Genomic DNA, 18,907 nt, shown 5'->3' with positions numbered 1-18,907 from the left:
ATATCATAGAACAAAAAAAGAACAACAGCAGTAAATTATGGAAGCACCTACATACTGTCAGCGGTACCGACAATCATACCAGTATAAAAAATCATAAGTGATTGTAACAAAAAGGAAATTTTAGAACCAAAAGGCATTGCTGATGTTTTTAATGCTTATTTCACAAATATCACAGATAATCTTAATATAGATCAAAACATCGACAATTCTAGTAGTTGTTTTAACCAACTTGGTGATTTTATATCGGGTCATGTACCAGATGACGTGTATTTTTCTATACCACTTATGAGTAATGATTTTGTGTGTTTACAACTAAAAGCACTAGATGAATCAAAAGCAACAGGCCTTGATACCATAAGTGCAAAATTTTTAAAGATGTCTTCTCATGCTATTTCACTACCACTTTGTCATATTTTAATTTGAGTATCAAAACATGTATTTTTCCATCCTCATTTAAACTGGCAAAAGTCATACCAGTTTATAAGAACAAAGGCTCAAAACAGGATGTTTTTAATTATAGACCAATTGCAATTTTACCACTCATTTCTAAAATCCTTGAAAAACATGTGAAAACACACTTAGTAAAATATCTTAATAAATACAAGTTATTGTATAGAATGCAGTCAGGCTTTCGTGCAAACCATTCTTGTCAAACTGCTTTAACAGCTTTAATAGATAAATGGCTTAAAGCCATTGATGATGGCGATCTTGTTGGAGCAGTATTTCTAGATCTAGCAAAAGCCTTTGATCTTCTCAATCATGAACTGCTTATTCAAAAATTAAACAAATACAAATTAGCTTATACTTCATTACGTTGGTTTACATCATATTTGGCTGACAGATATCAGAAAGTATCTATTTCAAATACATTTTCAGACGTACAAAAACAAAAAACGGGTGTACCTCAAGGATCCGTATTAGGACCGGTGTTGTTTTTAATTTTTATTAATGATCTTCCTTTGTCTAATCCTAATCATAACACCGATTTATTTGCTGATGATAGCACCATATCAGTCATTGGACAAAACAAAAGTTGCATCAGTCAAAAACTTAATACGGTTTTACAAGATATTTTTCGCTGGTGTGATGACAATAAGATGGCTGTAAATGTATCTAAAACGAAAGCTATATGCATTGGATCTAAACAAAAGCTTTCCGTTACATCAAATGAAAACATTAATCTTGCTTTAAATGGACAACAAATTATAGAAAGTACATGTGAAAAAGTTCTAGGTGTTTTTATTGATGCATCTCTATCTTGGTCTTCTCATATCGATTATATAATCAAAAAAGTTAACTCTTCTTTAGCTTTACTAAAAAGGATAAAGAAATATCTAAATCATAAAGCTAGACAAATGTACTATAACGCTTACGTTTTACCTCACTTAGATTATTGTTGTTCAATATGGGGAAACTGTAATAACTTTCTATTAGATAGTTTACTAAAACTGCAAAAAAGGGCAGCAAGAATAATTTTAGACGAACATGATTACACCAAACCTTCAAGAGAATTATTTCACGAATGTAACATTGTGCCAATCACACAAAGAATACTTTATCACAAATCATTACTAATGTATAAGGCAAAACATGGCTTAGCTCCAGAATATATGTCCAGTCTTATTGTATCAGCTTCTGCAAACCAAAAATATAATACGAGATTTTCATCCTCAGATAATTTTATTATTCCAAAACCAAATACAGAGTTGTATAAGTCTAGTTTCTCGTACAATGGACCAAAAGTGTGGAATGCTCTTCCTAATTCAATAAAAAAATCAAATACAGTATCCGAATTTAAACATAAATACAAATCTATGTACTTTTAACATTACCATCATATTTTTACTGTAATGCCATATCATAATTGTTTATTGTATTTTAAATTGTACATAATCTTTATTTAATTTATTATTATTGATGCATTGTTTATTTGTAATGTAATTATTATTGTATTAAGAGAGCCTTATTGAAAATTGGTGTAATCCAAATGAGTTACTCTCTCTAAATAAAGATATTATTATTATTATTATTATTATTATTATTATTCCTGTGGTTGAGTAGAAACTACCTCTCATTATTTCTTCAAATGTCCAAAATATAATGAAATTCGAAGGGATACTATCGGGACGATCTCCTGTTCTAATCTTAAGATTATCTTATCTGGGGACAGTCTAAAAGCTGACGAGGACAATATGCAAATGTTTCATAAAGTTTCTAAATACATAAATAAAACAAAACGTTTTGAAAGTTAACCTAGTATATGTATATATATTATATATATATATAGACTTTTTTTTTAATATGATGTAACATCGAGTGGATTGCCGGCGTAATTGACTATGGTCGGACGTGTGTGTTGGTTCCAGTGACTGTCTAGAAAAGTAAATAAAAGTTGACTGTTTCGTGGTTTTTTTTTATTTATTTTATTTCATTTTTTTCCACACTTTCATTTTTTTTCATTTATTTCATTTGTTGTATTTTTTTTTTTTGCGTGTGTGTGTGTATTTATTCAATTTCTCATATGCTACCATACATTGAATATACTGTTGGCACTTAATATTGTTTGTTAAATAGATGGGTTTTTTTAGGAAGACGGATTTATATAAGTTTTTCCAAACTTGTTTCCGAATCCCATATTTGAACTTTATGTAACATTGTAATATTTATCTTGACATTTTTCATTAATAAATACTGTTTAAACTAAGTCGGTAATATGGCAGTTGTTTTTAATTGTTCCGTTGCTTGATAGTGTTTGATTTTGTCAATTTGTATGGATTTCCACTTTTTGAATTTGACTTTGGACTCGGTATATTGTAAGTACATGTATTTTGATTCGAACTTGGATTATCGATGAAGATAGTTTCGGTTACTCGCTCTCACTCAAAGAATGTATTGTTGCCATTTTTCTACTTTTATTTCAACAAAGATAAATTACATTGCGTTTCCTACGGACATTTGTTTTAAATGCTCTGGTTATTAGAAATTCACTTCAAGGATAATAAAAACTTACGGTGGGTATTGAAATATTCTATAGCATGACAATTTATTACATTGATTCAACATATTTGAACGGATGAAAGATAATGAAACTAAAGAATAACAGAGTGGAACGGAAAAAGCCTTAACTACAGCTTCAAAGATTGTAATCGTATATTTTGGTGTGACATTTGAGCTAGTATATTAATACCATATTAGGTTTTGACTAATGTTTACCTGTTGCATGACAATGTTCCACCCAATGCTTACAGAATCGTTGTACTGAAATCCCCGATAAGATTCATCTAAACTTTTAAAGAAGTGCAAATATATAAGTTTATTAGCCTGAAAGTAAAGTAAAAATAGTTCTAAACCATTGAAAATTAATTAAAAAAACCATGGATAAAATCTACATCATGAATAATATATAAACTTCATGATTTGTTGCTTTAACAATCAAATATTGCAAAAAAAATGTTATCTTACTTTTTTGCATACTATGATGACATAATATTTTTATTTTGGAGGTAACTAGATGACTTCGTTATCTTGTCAATTGTGTTTTGCAATTTTTGATTGTTGTGTATTTATGTTAAATTCTTTTTTGATAAAATATCTTCTATAAAAAAAAAAATCATCAAAGATACATACGAAGGTTCGATCAACTGTGTATAAAACAACTGCTGTGATCTGTATCAGAATAAGTATACCAAGTGCAACCATATACTGTAAATATATAACAAAATCATGGCGTTCAAATTTACTGTAACATATATCTACCCGACATAAAATACTTCGTGGATTTAGAAATATCTCTTTAAATCCATCATTTCTAGGTCACAATGTGGCCATCAATACTTTGCAAAAGCTCGATTCTGATTGCAATTTCAAGGCAGCTTTTAGCTGTACATTGAACTACAACCATTGCTTAAAACCTCTGATATTCTGCATCATTTTATTATAATAATATCAACACAATGAACCCTACACCGGTTAACGAGGTCTTACAAAGTTCTAAGAAGACGGTGAATATCGTTGTTTCAGATAATCAATAAAACGGTTTTTTTAGACAACCAGGAGCACGAATAGACATGAATTAGATAGCTAAAGAAAAGTAATGTTTGTATGGAGTAATCAGTTTTGATCGATAAAAAACAGTGTTTGATGTACGCTGAGACTGATAACGCAAAGTTAAGAGAAGGACGAAAGATACCAGAGGGACAGTCAAACTCATAGATTGAAAATAAACTGACAACGCCACGGCTCAAAATAAAAGACAAACAGAAAAATAATAGTACAGAAGACACAACATAGAACACTAAAGACAAGTTTCATTTTAATACATTGATTGTGATAAATCAGTAGATAAATTTAAGAGGGGAGGTATGATAAGACTACGGGCAAGTCCTTTTAGTTTGAAGATATCAAGTATTATAAATCTCCCAGCTTTATGAACATCTGATAGATGAAATAATAGTTCAAAATTAAAATGCGTCCTTTTTTGCGACTGTCACTAGTCAGGATCCGCTAGTCTTTGTAACAGTGCGTTTATTAATTTTGGTTTATTTACATGTGTTTAAAAAGGCATTCATTTTGCTGAATAAGTATATGTTATTGGAAATGACTTTTTGGTGGCCTTGAGCTGTTTGTTTTTTTTTTTTTTGTGGTTGGGTTGTTATCTAATAAACACAATCCCTGTTTACGTTCTCAATTTAAAATGCTTATGCATCATTCTTTGCATCAAGTATACGTACCGTCATTGTTAAACGTCTCGACATCCGATATGTGGCTACAAATCCAAGTATTGAAATGGCGAGAATTACAGCACCAAACATAAGAAGAAAAACTCCACATGCGCTAACGAATTCTTTAAAATTAATGTCCATTAGTGGGTCTGCATGTGTAACATTTGGTGGGTGCATTATTTCTACACCTGGGAAAACGTTCATTACTAGTAACAAAAAAGATATTAATAGTTCATGATAATGCAATTGGAAGTTCTATTCTTAAAAAGTATTTAATAGCTTTACTGGAATAAAAAGTAATAATTTTTAAGATGAAATGTGAAATAAATTGATTTGATACCCCGACCCCTATTTATTTGTCCTAATGTTTGTCATTTCCTTCTCCCGAGTTTTCTGGATACCTAATGCAGAACAGAATCATTGAAATTCACAGAATCTAAATAGCATAATGTAGGCTAGCAACTCATCAACCGGGCTGTATTGTGATTTACTTTGGAATTTTAGTCTGCCTCATATCTTGACTTACATCTGTTGTTTTGAATATCTCTGAAATCTTAGTTTAATCATATTTGAATTGGTAAAAGCAAAAAAGATCAGACACAAGTGTAATAGAGATGATTATTACGGTATGTTCTTACCTATATTCATCATATTGTATATCACGATTAATATTTGATAATTTTATAAAGGGCTAAACGAGACTTTCGAACATGGTAGGATTTCAACGTGACAATCAAAAAGAAAATGCCGTATATCAGCAATAGTTGAACCATTCCGACATTTTGGATCAGGTCTAATAATAGCCAGTAATAAGTTATTACTTCCAGAAAGGTGCAGAAAAAGTTATATGTTTAGTTGGTGTAATATTTTATTTTGTTTGACATCTACATGATGCAAGAGTAGATCCGAATTTGTTTTCAATTCTGACTTGAATACTGATGATGAGTCTATTGAAATTGATTTGAAATGTCCGATGTATTTCATTGTTTATTGTAGATGACACAAACAAAGTGAGTGGAAACATACAGAAATACAAAATAATACATGTATGTTGTCCATTTTGAAAGGGATGTTGTGTTTTAATTTAAAGTAGGATTTACAAGACTACAATAATGTTTAGGAGCGTTACTAATTTGAAGTAGAAAAAAATCATTTGCCATTTTTATCTTTTTCGTTTCTCAAAGAATTCGAAACTAATTCTGATGGACAATTTTAGCATTTGTGAAAAATAGATAAACACGTTACATTTCTAGCTTCTTCAAGTAGTATTTCTTATTTGTTTGAAAATACTTTTCTACCATTTGCTAATTAAGACAATGTCTGTACCAAATCAGGTATATGACAACTGGTGTCCATTATATCACGGGTGTCATTCGGTTTAACGAGAGAAATGATCGGTGGTCAAGTATTGCGAGACGATCTTGAAAGCTCTGGTACCGGATCGTGAAACACATTTAATGTAAATTCTAATTCAGCATCTGTGAAAAAAATCGGCAAATTTTCAAAACGCGGAACAAATCCGAACAAAAAAATATATCTGTCAAAATGGTTCAACTTCTTCAACATTACTGTGCAATAAGACAAAGAAACTATGCAGCACTTTATAAAAAACACGAAAGAAGAAATGCGTGTCTATCGAATTAATGAAAAAAACACGCTATTTGTACCTATAATGGTTAAATTTCAATATATCATGATATATTTGAAATTTAATCTTTGGTGTTTCTTATAATACAGTGAAATAAAAGTATGCTCTTCCCTTAAAAAGGTTAATTTGTTTATGAAAAGCTTGAATTTTGTTGAAATTTCATTAAATTTGATCGTGAAAGATAAGGCAACGCATTATTTTGATCGTGAAAGATAATGCGTGACCAGACTAAATACTAGTAATCAGAAATTAATATTTCTTTAACCATTTGATATACCTGCAACTGGTTGAAGCCTGTAACTATTTTGATAAGAATGAACATTAAAGCTATTATTTTTTTTTTTATTCAACACTTTCCCTCGAAAGTTAAAAAAATCACCAAAAAAACACAAAACGTGTCTAAATCAGTGTGAAAAATTCAGCTCTGAAAATTCGGTCGAGTACAATTCAGGCAAACAGCCACTATTTGGCCAATAATATGGGTATTCAACGTTTAAACCAAAATGTTAACTATCAACCAAAAACTTATAACAAAAACAGCATCTTTCATGAACAATTTGAGATTGACTGTTGAACGATAACCAACATTTTGTGTAACAGTACTTTCTTAAGTTCTATGTATCTTTATAAACAAGGTAGGAGATGTGGATTGATTTCCAATGAGATAACTATATACTAACGATTAAAGAATACCAGAGCGCAATTGCTGAAATGTCTCGTCTGCTTTACTTATGAAAGTATATATGTTGAACGTCTGTAATATTAAGGGTTTTTACTAGAAGTGTCAAATACGCTTAAGATTGTCAATGGATCATAAAAAAAGGTCAAGATCAGATGAACCATGCCATACAAATCTCTACAAACATCCCGTAAACCAGATATAGGTGTTCCGATCCTTGCAGTACCTTAGAAAGTGAAAAATGTAAAATTTATATTTGGCCAATTAATTCGGAACATGAGGTCGAAAGTATATGAACTCTGACCGACAGCCAAACATAGATATCTTAATATCAATATTTCAAATACTATTGACGTCATATATGAAACATGCAGACAGTCAGACAGTCAGACAGACACCATACACCAAATACCGTGGCGCTATAGCATACAGGTTTATAAACAAAAGGTCAAACAACATAAAACGAACATTGCCAAATGATGCATGATAATGAGGTCAATGTTATTTGAAACCTTGCAGAAGTCGAAAATGTACACATAACAATCATTTCAACAGACAGTTAGCCTAAAGCTTAACGAATCCACGATACGGACTTGACCATAAAAAACTTAATCTGCATCCATGAAATTAGGCAAAGTCAAGGTCAGATTAATCCTGTCTGACGGACATGTATATTATAGGATCCAATATACAAAATTTAGTTATCCTATAACTCGTGATAAGTGAGTACTTCACATGACAATAAAAACCTTTACCTACAATCAGCCAACTATTATAAAACAACATGTTCACAAATGCACAAATAATAATTTGTTTGTATTATTTGTACTTGTACAAATAAAATCTCCTGTTACTCCGCTTATATGTCTTGGGCAAGCGATAATATGGATTGTCTTTATACGTAGAGGTCCATGTTTAAACAAAAGTTTCAAGTGACGGGTGTAACTTGTAGGATTATAACAATATACATACATTGGTGGATAATATAAAATTTACTTTTTTGAAAGTATTAATACTTTGAAATGTTTTAACTTATTGAGGATCTTGGCCAATCTTGTTTTTTTTCAATACCAATAACAAATATTAATTATCATATAATTGAAGAATAATTTGAACGTCTTAGTAGCATCAGATCTTTCATGATTCCTTTTCACGATCTTCAAAAAACGGTACGTGATCTTTCACGATCCGAAAAATCAATTTTGTGTAAATATTTCTTTGTTTACCAAGTTTCAGATTATGTTTATACAAATAACTATGAGAACCATTTGATTCATTCAAATAGAATGCCCTTATTCGGATAGTAGTTTATTTTATTCGAATTTGTGAAAAAAATCATGTTTGTTTACATTTTTTATGTCATCGAAATGTCGAGAAGCAATCTGTCTTTTGTTGTTTTGTAAAAACTATGAACTTTTAGAACTGGATTTTCTCACATACTGATCATAATGTTGAACCCTTTTGACAGACAGTTTTATTGTGTTGTAATAACATAAACGGTACCAATTTTACTGCACCAGATGCGCATTTCGACAATACATTGTTAATTCGTGTCTGTGTAATTAATTAAATTAGGTTATTTACTGACTTTTCATGTGTCCACTCGATTAAATATTATATATCTTTCACGATCCGTTACCAGAGCTTTCACGGTCGTCTCGCAATACTTGACTCCGTTAAATATTCTTTCACGATCATTTCTCTCGTTAAACTGAATGACACCCGTGTATATAGTTTGATGTGTTTGAGCTTTTGATATTGCCGTTAGATTTCTGTTTTGAATTTTTAAGTTCAGTATTTTTGTGATTTTATTTTTTTTCCAGAATTGTCCAATCCTTTACTAGAATAACAAAACACACACGTCTAAAAAAATCATATTTTCAATTCATAAATTTAATCGGCAAAGTCGGTTTGTTAGTGTTTTTTTTAAACAATATCCATATGTTCATTTCAGTCTTTTTTTAGGTCACTCACAAAAGTTATATTTACATATATAAGAAAATACTAATTACATAACATTTTGAGTTTGGCAAATTAGTCAACCAAATGGGTTCTTGTTAGATATTTGAACTTTTTTAATATTGAACATGGGTTATTTTCTTTTAAATGGCGGAATATGTTTCTCACTTTATATCAAACGTGTGGTTAGATTAAAGGTTGCATAAAAGTGAACCAAAAGGGGTCGAATTATTGTCTGGGGAGGCAATAATAAATCAGCGATTTTGTTGTATTACATTCAAAAAATTGAACCAAACTGGCTGCTCTTCGCGAACTATTGAAATTCCGCTTTTGTTCAAAATAATATGTAACGTTTTATCTTAGCCATCGCCCATGTCTCTTTAAGATATAGAAATGAATATAAACTTGAATTTTGTGATTGTCAGATACTTAAATAAAACATCAGTATTGAGTTATATGCGTCGGTTTGTCGGATAATGGCATATCCCCCGCGGTCAATCACATCTATCAGAAAATTTAGCTTTTGTTCACAAGACTTTCAAATTAAAACACCAAATGAAAAAACAAATATTAAATGCACATCAATAAATCTAAGATAGAGGTAATATACTGTCTTTTATTAATATTGTATATAAGATACGTGATACTATTATAAAAAAACACAATTAACTTTAAGATAGTATGTTTTACCCAGTAGATGAATTACTTTGTAGTTGTATTAAAATCTGACAGCATGTACGTGAAATTTACTATTTTCTTTAATGTTAATCATACATCAGACAAATAACATCAATATTGCCGGTTAAATCAATTTAATTTCGTTAATATGTAAAAATCAAACTTTATTATATTGTCACATATTTTTAATCTTCAGAAATATAATGTTTTCTTCTAACGGGTGATCATTCGATTAGAAAAGTAAAAAAATATATATACATTAATGAATTAGATTCAACAATATCCGTTTATCCAGTCCTATTTTATTAGACAGTTTTTATTTAATTTTGAAAACAATTTACAGTTTAATCAAAAATGAAAAGAATAACAAATACATTGTCTTCTTAATAAAGTATTAATTTCGTAAATATGTAAATTCAAACTTTATTATATTGTCACATATTTTTAATCTTCTTTTTATATCGGTGACACTTCGATTAAAAAAGGAAAAAAAGGAATATTATATATTCATGAATTGAATGCAACAATCACCGTGCTGTCGGTCCTTTTCCAAAAGGCAGTTCACATATATTAATAAACATATATGAATGACTCAGATCGACGTCAGGGGCCAATTTCACAAAACATCGTAAGTCTAAGATTACACTTACGTCAAGTTTTAAGTCAAAAACCAATTTCACAAAAGAACTTACGTCAAAACTTACGACCAACTTTGATCGTAAACTTAAGAGTGCCTCTATCCACACTTAAGTGTCTAAGAAATACTTACGACCACTCTTACGATTATCTTAAGTATTTATAAAATGAATGCAGCGTTGCCATTTTTTTTCTTTATACGCCACTTACGTAGAGGAAGCATATGTAGAGACCATACGACCCAACTAGATATGAATACAGATGCCGAGATAATAAACCGCTACCGTTTTCCAATTCAAGGGCCAACGCATACACATATTGGCACCTTAATGTATATCAAGAAAATAAATCTACAATTTTGCATCATATATATTGTGGATTTCAAAAGGAAGATTAAACAGTAAACATGCTTGAAAGAGAGACGCATAGTGGTCACTCAATGTCCAGTGGCTAATATGTCATGAAATTCAGGATTAACGTAATTATACGATAAAATAACGGTTTCATAGGAGAGCCTATGTATGGATACATTACAAGGTGACAATGAATATTACCCAGGGAGAGGCGGTGATTCACAAGCTATTTAACGAGCACCAGCATATGGCATAGTATGAAGCAGGGATGGGATAATCGTAATCTGTAATCATAATCGATTGTAATTGATTACATTTTTTCAAGTAATTGACTGTAATCTGTAATCGACCATATTTTCGATTACATGTTATCGTAATTTAATCGATTACAGCAAAAATTATGATTTTAATCATCGATTACTTTCGATTACATTTCGATTACTTTAGTAAAATAGTTTGATAAAATAAAACCTATAATTTAAATGAAAATAGAAAAATGCATATATTCATCAGTTTATAGTATTGATGAAATAAAGTGTATCATTATTACTTGAGAGTTTATCATATACCTTAGATCTTCATTTGGATTAACCAGATCTTCTTACAAATTTTACTATATTTCCAGCTTTTGAAATAAGCGATGTTAATGTTTGTCAATACTTCTAGACCTTTTATATAATACACAAAAATGTTCAAAATAAGAAAATAGATTCAAAATAGGAAAATACATGTAGTCCACATTTAAGCTATGTACTACATTGAAGTAGTAAGCGTAATTGTAATATAATTCCTTAAAGCTTGATTTGCATTTAGAGTTCCAATTTATCTTAGAATAGATAACCATTGATTCGTCCTAATGGTATAAAATCAAAATAAGGAAATAATACAAAATTCACTTGATTTGGAAAATTGGAATAGGTAAGAAAATTAATAAAATCGTATCCATATATACTCGATCTATGCAACATACTACCATTTCATCAACAGACCACAGCTCATGTTGGGCATTTGCATCATGGCTTAATCTACTTTCAACACTAACAATTTGAACCAAAAGGGTTCTCCTTGTTTAGTGAAGTATGAGTTTTGCTAATTTTTTAGGGCTTCATAGCTAGTTTAGAATGAAGAACAGCAATCGAAGTGTTGTTATACTTTTATAAAATTGAGAATGGAAATGGGGAATATTTCAAAGAGACAACAACCCAACCATAGAACAGACAACAGCAGAAAGTCACCAATAGGTCTTCAATGCAGCGTGAAACTCCCGCAACCGGAGGGTATCCTTCAGCTGGCCTCTAAACAAATATATAAACTAGTGATAATGGCATCTTCGCTAGCCAAGGGTTACGATCCACTCCCGCTCTCTTCACGGGAAGAAGAGAGCGGGAGTGGATCGTAACCCTTGGCTAGCGAAGATGTGATAATGGACGTCATACTAAGCTCCAAATTATACACAAGAAACAAAAATAAAAAATCCTACCAGACTAACAAAGGCCAGAGGCACATGACTTGGGACAGGCGCAAAAATGCATAGCTATGTGTCAGGTTTTTACTCATAATCGTTATTTTTCATATTTCCCTTCTTATATTCATAAGACGAAGTACCTGTGCGCTAACCCTGAGGAGATACTATCATAGGACTCATAAGAGCTGCCTAAAATAAGTGTTTTTGCTTATCTCTAACCATTCTACTAATTTTCATTGATAGTTTTGTATTTTAATGTCTATAACCTACTCGGTATTCAAACAAAGTGCACCATGCCAAGAAATCCTCTCTAAAAACTCTGAAAGACCTCCTACGGCACACATTAGTAGATACAGATTTAGTTTCATTCAACAAATTAATTTATGACCTGCATGCACGTGTCGCTTAGAACACGACAATGTACCAAATGGTCAATATTTATCATCCGTGTAATTTGCTCTATGGGATATTTGCAAACTTTCAACGGAGGCAATATCATGGCATGGGAGAAACAAAGAAGACCATTCACATTTAGTCTTAACTTTTTTTTTTTAAATTTAGAGTTCACAAAATACAAATATTCCGTTTGGAACACATCAAAACAGATTTATTTTTGGCTAAGGTACCGGTTGTACCTCTCTGCGTTTGAAATAAACATGAATATTTGCCACTTTACCTTTTCTGTTTTATAAATCCTAACCCTGAGCTTTCTATTTTTGTCAAGAAATTCTCGCTCATAACTCTGGTGGACCTTCTACGGCACCAATTAATAGATGAAGATTTGACCTGCATTCATGTACGTGTCGCTTATGCAATCAGGGGCGTTTCCAGGATATTTGAAAAAGGGGGTGTAAAATACAATCTGAAAAAAATTTGGACCTTTTTTTGGCTAAAAAATAAAATAATTGTGAAGTGCACTAATGTAACGGTTCCTGACTTGGATCATGTATATTTGTAACACTCCCAAACCTGTCCTTCCCCCAAAACGTGTCCGATTCCCCCAAACGTGTCTTTTCTCTCCAAACGTGTCTATAATATTCAATGTTCTCCAATTTCATAACCTCAAACGTGTCCAATAATGTCCACTATTACAAGCCAGAACGTCTCACGTCTTTTAGCGCTAATATATGTATTTCCTAAATGAAACCGCTGATAACGTTTACGGCAATTCTATTGTGGGGGACACAGGTGATAAAGTTGTCATTTATTATCATTAGTTAGTGCAATGCCGGTTTATAATGATTATCATAATTCCAAATTTAATCTGTAATTGTGAATCCACTTTTGACTGAAATTGCTTATTGTCCAGTTGCAACTATTTCTTACTCATTTAGAGCGAACATACAAATAATTCTAGAGTTGAATTAATCGTCAACTTTGTAAATTATTTTGTACTAATAAACCCCGATGATGCTTTTTATATTTATCCAAATATTGCACGGCAGGCTTTCAGCAGGATTTTTTTCACTTTTGTCAACAGTTCTCAATTTGAATTATATGTATTTTCAAAGCTCATCAAATCATATACGGATAGTCAGGTTTTTAATAAATTTTAATAAATTTTATGTTTCCACCATCACTAAAGATAAAATATTTAGAGCGAACATAGTTTTTCAAGTTTTAATGTTTTTACATTTGCTGTATATATTAACTTTAGACTGTTTATGGCGTATTTCCAGTTGCAAGTATTTCATGCATATTTAAAGAGAACATACAAGTTAAAATGTTTTTACATTTCTACTGTTTAAATCAACTTTAGACTGTTGATTGCGTAGTGTCCAGTTGCCAGCATTTCATGCATATTTAGAGAGAACATAGGATACAAGTTTTTAAGTTTTTACATTTGTACTATATGAATTAACTTCAGACTGTTGATTGCGTATTGTCCAGATGCAAGTGTTTCATGTTTACACAGTTCATACTGCTTGTTTATAAAAGTACTTACGTACCTTATCTATATTTTTAATGAAACAGTAAAATTAGTATACGTTAATGAAATAGCAATAACCATTAACGCTTGACATGGACACGTTTTGGGGATCGGACACGTTTGTGGGTTAGTTGAAAAATTGACACTTGGGCGTCTATATAAATGCCACCCGTTGGAGCCCTTTTGCAACTATACATGTTTTACCGTTCAGTTACGTTATGTGGACACATTTGGGGGAATCGGACACGCTTGGGGGGAAGGACACGTTTCTGAGTGTTACATATTTAATAGTTAAAGTATCAGGGTTGATGCCGAATTCTCTCGATTAATTGTCTACGGTACATTAAAATGAGTGAGTGGATCAAACCAGCAGAAAATCAATAACGAGAAATTCCAAATTCTAGGGTATAAGGCGTTACTTTACATTTCAATAGTCATAGGCCAGGATTTTAAGAACGGGAGGCATAATTCCGGTTGCCCTTGTATAGGGTCCATGGGGAAGATCAGAAGCTCCTGGATTTCAACAATTTAGCGTCAAATCATGAAGTATTATAACAGCCTCCATAACCAAATTTGTGAAAATAGTCTGCCTTCGGATCATTCAAATTATGTATTGATTAACATGTGGAAATCAAATTTTTGGTAGAAGTTTTAAATTCAGTTAAAAGGGTATATGAAATGTGCATGACAAATGAAAAATAAATCTTTAACGATAGCTTTTTCTGAACTAGTACCCGTTTTGTTAAGATATACCTTTTCACAGTTTTGGTCTTTTTTTGGGAAAATGTTTTTTGTGCTGTATTTAGACCCCTTTACCATAAAATTTGTTTTGCATGCACACGTATAAAAATTGCGGTTTTTATCCAACGCAATCATAGGTTTAAAACGTTGTTTTCAATTTAGAAGATATAAAAAGATGTGGTATGAGTGCCGCATGCAATGAGACAACTCTCCATCTAAGTCACAAATTATAAAAGTAAACCATTACAGGTCGAAGTACGGTCTTTAACACGGAGTCTTGGCTCACACCGAACAGCAAGATATAACTAGTGTAAAACCACTCAAACGGGAAAACCAGCGTTTGTTCTATATAAAAAACGAGAAACACTTATGAATCACATCAACAAATGACAACTAATGAACATCAGATTCCTGACTTAGGACTTGTGCAAACATTTGCAGCGGGTTTAAACGTACCAAACATTCACCCTTTATATGAAACAATAGGGTAACATTGTATTTATAATACCCCGTTCTAGATAGTCAAATCTGACCATTTCAAATGCAAGGAGAAAAAAACATATTAACCGAATTTCAAACAATTTAGCTGAAAATGCAACCCCGTGTGTCTGAACATACCCGCCCCGGTATCATATATATAGTGAGTATCCCCCGGGTAGATCTAGAATGGCCATTGAGGAAGTGTCACACAAAACAACCATTTCATGTATATAGATTTACTTACCGTTTTGGTTGTTTAAAAAGGTGTTCCAGTCACCCATCGGATAGGGGAATTAGTATAAAAAGAAATCAGAGTATGTGTTTAATTAATGAATATGATAAATTGCCATATTCAATACAATATAAGCTAATGACGATAGGTTTGGTTTTTTTTTGCAAAAAGGAGGGGGGCGTACGCCCATTACGCCCTTACGTAGACCCGCCCCTGTGCAATGTACCAAATGACTCACATTAGTTAATTCAACGGCCGAAGCAATTTCTTTGCATGTATAAATGCATAAATAAGTAATTGCACTATTTCACTCATCTTCGCTAGCCAAGGGTTACGATCCATTCCCGCTCTCTTCAGAGAGGGAGTGGATCGTAACCCTTGGCTAGCGAAGATGTATTTCACTAGAATGAAGGGTAGACCATTTTTTTCTCCTAATTTTGCCATACTGTTACGTTACATGGACAATTAAAAATAAAAACAGTTTTATACCTTTCGACAACCAGTGCCCAACAGGTACTTGTTTTTGTCTTGGATAGTCAGGATTTTGCCCGAACTCTCCCCTAATCACAGAAAAAAGTAAAATCACAAAAATACTGAACTTAGAGGAAGATCAATTGGGAAAGTCCATAATCACATGGCAAAATCAAATAACAAAACGCATCAAAAACGAATGGACAAGAACTGTCATATTCCTGACTTGGTACAGGCATTTTCAAATGTAGAAAATGGTGGAATGTTGGATGTAACTGTGCCAGAGAGTACAAGAAGCTCACTCTCTGAATAGTGTGACTTTCTTTTTGTTATTTCCATCAGATCTACGTGGAAAGTATTCCGTCCCGTTTTGTTTACATAGGGAGATACCGCTGCGCATGCTTCGATGAAACGAAAGTACGTTGCTAAGATATGTATATCTTAAGAGAGGTCGTAAGATAAGACTTAAGATTTAATCGTAAGAGTGGTCCTAAGTGTAGGATTAAAACTTGCGATATGCTTTGTGAAATTGTCTTAGGAGCTCACTTAGGACTTAAACTTACGATGTTTTGTGAAATTGGCGTTCCTCAAATCGACGTCCATATCTGACGTCACAATTAATCAACATCCCAAATCGAGGGCCAATTTTATGCTTATCTAATCGACGTCCGTTTTGGACACAAACTACACCGATATCAGATGAAATCTTAAGACTTTTAACATACAAAATGTGGCAAGTGCATGACAAAATGAAATTATATATTTTTTTTAAATATATAAACTTCTACCGGTATTCTTCTTTTTTTTAAGTATGTAAAGATGTTGTGATGTCAATTGTTTAACTTTTAGAAATTGCATAAACATTTGGATATGTAATATTTTACAAATAAGACAACTAAAACTATCCATCATAGTTCAAATAAAGTGAATATGAGCAATTATAGCCTAATTATAGGCAACCGTACGGCTTTCAACAGTGGTGAAAACCCATACCGTCAAGTCGGCTAAAAAAGGCATGAATAATGTAAACAATTCAAATTAGAAAACTAACGGTCTTATTTATAGGACTTATACCCAAGCTTACCCTTCCGGAACACATGAGATCACACCCAGTTTCTGGTGAGGTTCTTGTTGATTATCCTTATGTTGTGTATTGTGTACTATTGTTCGTCAGTCTTTTTCTTGTTTAGCAATGGCGTTGCCAGTTTATTTTTGATCTATGAATTTATTAATGTTCCTCTGGTATCTTTCGCCCCATTTTGATAACAAAACAATTCCGAATAAATATATGACATACCTAAACCACCGGAAACCATTGGACAACAGGCACACAAAGAATGTGGCAGGATTAAACATTTGTGTGAGCACTTTACCCTCCACTAACCTAGAACAGTAGTGTAACAGCACAACATGAAACATAATACCAATTTATTGCGTATATGTTTCACTCAAGGTGTAAACATAGTTCGGAATATGATACTCGCAAAACAATTGGCTGTACTTCTTTATTTTGTGTATTGTTGAAGACTGGCCAATGCCCTCTTGATGTTGTTGGGTTTTCTTTGTCGTTGGGTTGTTTTTTCATTGACTTACACTTACAAACATGTCATTTATTGATATGAATAGGAATGACCTACTACAATGTAGATTGATTTGACTAACTTTTATTAAGATTAATATACATGTTACCTATTTGGGGTTGAAAAAAAATTATATAAAAAGTATTTATAAATGTTTAAAAATTTACTTGCCATAATGTTGAACCCTGTAAGATTTGGACGTCGATTTGAGGTACGGACGTCGATTAGAGGCCGGACGTCGATCTGGGTCTAGCATATAGAATGAAATTCAAAACAGTGTGGCTATGGCCATTGATTGACACATTAAATTCATCCATTGACTGGGACAATTTACGTGAACGTTTGTCTGTAACGACCACTGTTCACGACGTACCTACGATAGACATTTAAACTGTGGGGTCATCAAAGGTTTCTTAACGCCTTTAATTATAAAATAATTCAAAAATTTAATCAGGAATAACCTTTATGTTTTGATTTATATAATTGATATAAATCAAAACATCGTGTTATTTCTGATTAGTTTTTCGAATTACTTTATTAAGGTGTTGAGAACCTTTGGTGACCCCATAGTTTAGGTGTCTTTAAAAAGTACATAGTGAGCAGTAGTTGTTACATACAAACGTTCACTAAATTGTCCCAGTCAATGGATGAATTTAATGTGTCAATCAATGGCCACGGCCACACTGTTTTGAATTTCATTCTATAATGGAAAATAAAGCTAGTTGTGATATTTAATTAGCATTTGAAAGCAAACTATATAGTCTGAATATAATCTGCCTTGAATTTTGGATCAGGCTAATTGATATTTGAACTACACTTCACGGAAATCAAGCTATACCTTGTTTAAGCAAGGGTACGACAAGTTTACCTAGAACTTATCGTGTTGAACCACATGCTTTCACTACTAAATGTAGCCTCTTGTTTTTGACATGTTTGGTCCCGATCCATGTTTATGGTAGAAATCGTGGAAAATCTTACTTGCCAACATTTGACATCGTGAATAATTGTAACCACTAACCTTTTATCATGTTTCGAATGTTGTCTTTAGCTCTATTGAATGTTGGCCTAATTGTCTCATTCATTTGGTCGAATCCAGCAATAAGAAAAATCCCACCGATTACCGTTACAACTCCTATCAACTAAAAACGAATCAAAAAGGGTTCTGTCATCATTTAAGTACTTATTGCAATATTAAAAATAGTTTCATCTCTATGTATACTCTTTATATTTAATATGTCTGATATATTGTGCGCATAATATGAAATTCATCAACTCCATCGTGCTGTTTATTATTTATTTGAATGGAAAGCATATGGATCAAAGAGAGGTAATAA

The sequence above is a fragment of the Mytilus edulis genome, chromosome 5 (genome assembly GCF_963676685.1).
Source record: "Mytilus edulis chromosome 5, xbMytEdul2.2, whole genome shotgun sequence".
In the NCBI taxonomy this organism is placed as follows: domain Eukaryota; kingdom Metazoa; phylum Mollusca; class Bivalvia; order Mytilida; family Mytilidae; genus Mytilus; species Mytilus edulis.
Note: the sequence above shows the minus strand (reverse complement) of the source record.